At 34.6% G+C, this 2,526-nt stretch overlaps 1 pseudogene; it reads right to left on the bottom strand.

Moving 5' to 3' along the window:
- Nucleotides 1–808: 808 nt before the first annotated feature.
- Nucleotides 809–2,526, bottom strand: part of LOC100949947 — a 19,087-nt pseudogene continuing 17,369 nt past the window's right edge.

Below are 2,526 nucleotides of genomic sequence, written 5' to 3'. Positions count from 1 at the left end.
TTGAATATTTTGTAGAATTCAGCAGTGAAGGCATTAGGTCCTGGGTTTCTTTGTTGATGGGATACTGTTTTTTAATAGACACGTTACATTTATTCACAAAGATGTAAGTACCTGAAAGGTAAAAAGTGAATCTGACGTTTTAAATGAAGCTGACACTTAAATATTAGGCAAGTGTCATGTTATAATATATAAAGCTGATAAACAATGGCTATAAAGCTCCTACGAAACAAACAAAGCTGTATTTGCCTCTTTGATCATGCCTCTACCATTATTGACAATAACTCTGCAATAAATATTGACTATCATAATTAAGTTGGTATATTGAATGGAAAAATTAAAATAGGCATATTAGAATTGTCTTTCCTGACAATTAAATAGACATATTAGAATTGAGCTTTCCTGATTTCAGAGAAGACTTTATGCTCACTCATAGCTTCCTTAGGCAAGCAAGTATAATTCCACTTAAGGTGACTACATGGAAAAGAAAAAAATGTCAAACATATGATTTCTATATCCTTAACTAATTTTTAAGATAGAAATTAAATCACATCAAAATAATTATGTGATATAAAAATTTCAGCTTCTAACAGCTATAATTTTAAAACTTACAATCTTACAATTACAATTTCAGCTTCTAACAGCTATAATTTTCAAACTTACAATCTTAAAATTTACCTCTTACAATTTATTCTAAATTCTCAATGGCAATAAAGAGTATCTTACAAATAGTAACTTTTCAAGAATTTCATCAAATGGTAAAAATGCTATCCAGTCTACAAATGTTAGAAACTACTATAGTAGCATGAGTTTATGTAAACTGACCTGGGTCCATGTGAGGGGAAAAAGTGTGACCAAAGAAGTGTCTCTCTCTATATCCATCCATCTTCTCAGACACTCCATCATTATCCACTCGGCATTCTTGCATGTCTTTAAGATAATCTTTAACATCATTAACAAAGTCAGTGAAGAGCTTCTGATCATGAATAAAGACACCATTTGGGAAACAATTATTTTTTATTATTTTTTATTTTTTTTTTTTGGGAAACAATTATTGATAAATTGATAAAGATCTCACCAACCATGAAAAGTATCCAGCTCCTTTTAACAAGTATCTTTGAATTACCTGTCTAGGATTCATCACTGTATTAAAAAGGCTCAGGGCTTCTTGTTGAGCACATTCAAATATACCAGAACAATCCTTTCTAAAAGGATAATTTCCCCTACAGTCATGCTCAGCACTGAATTCCTCAAAGTAACCTGGCTTTTCTCTCCTTCCGTCTCTTTGCACAGTAGGGCCTCTACTATCCGGTTTCATGTGGGTGCAAATAGTCACTAAAAATTGTTCTTGATTTTTCAGCTACAGCTTCTATTGTAGCACCAAATCTCTTATTATCCTTTTTATTGAAGATATTCTTGGTGGTGTCTTTAAAATGTCTGAAAGAAGACTTAACTGAATGTGAGAATTTTTTCAGCTTCTTCAGCTTGTTTAATTTTTTCTTTACGATGCCTCACAAACTCTGTAGTAGAATTCTTCAAGGCATCAAATGTTTCCCTAACCGAACCCAAAAGCATTTCCTTTGACTAATTTTTAGCCCTGTGGTTTCTTCTGCTCCTCTTATTTTTTCCATTAGCTTCTTGTTTTCCATTTTGTTCCTTTTGTTCAACACACAGTCTTTCCCACAAATTAGAACACTACTGCTCAAAGTTTAGCTTCCGTTCCAGCTCAGTGAGTCTTTTCCATAAGATTGCTATTTCCTTTTGTTCAGTCGATATTCTGGGAGAATCTGGGTTGCTGGGTGACTCTCTAGCACTTAGCTGCTGGAGATCCTCCCTTAAAGTCTCGGTTATTAACCATTCTCTCTCTAGTTCTTGCTTTAGCATCTTTGCCTTAGCTGGTAGTCTCCCTTTCATTAGGAAGCTGTTTCTTCTGCTTTTCCTCCTGCAAATGCTGCTTGAGTTTCTGATTATCTTTAACTAATTCAGGACTTGTCCCTTTATTTTCCATTATTCTAATCTGTTCTGTTAGTTTAATTCTTCCTGTAATGAAGACAAGGCTCTTTCTTCCTTTTCCAGAGATATTCTTAAATGCTGATTTTCTGTAGCAAGGTTCATTTTTCTGAATCAAAGGAAAGGACATCTTCTCTGCTTCAGTCAGAGTCCAACACCTTGCAAAGTTTTCTTTCAATAGCATAATCTATAAAAGATTTGTGTGCCTGTTGACATTGGGAAAGATAATCCTTTGTATCATTCAATTCATCTTCATGTATTTTTTTGACTAACTACGGATGCTTCTGAATCTGAATTGTGCTGTAGAAATGTTCAAACCTCACGCTGATTACAATCACCAAGGCAAGAATGACACATTTATTGACAGGACTACTGAACTGGTCTTTACTCAGCTCCTTAGGAGGGATGGGTTCCTGTGCTGCAAGTAGCCATTCTTCAGATTCTGAAGTAGAAACAGTCTTGTACTAGCCCAATTTCACTAGAAGTGAGTGGCGACCATTGCCTGGCAATTCCTGATGT

This window comes from Otolemur garnettii, unplaced genomic scaffold (genome assembly GCF_000181295.1).
Source record: "Otolemur garnettii isolate 467f Iridium unplaced genomic scaffold, OtoGar3 scaffold00199, whole genome shotgun sequence".
Lineage (NCBI taxonomy): Eukaryota > Metazoa > Chordata > Mammalia > Primates > Galagidae > Otolemur > Otolemur garnettii.
This window is presented reverse-complemented; position numbering and strand designations above follow the sequence as displayed.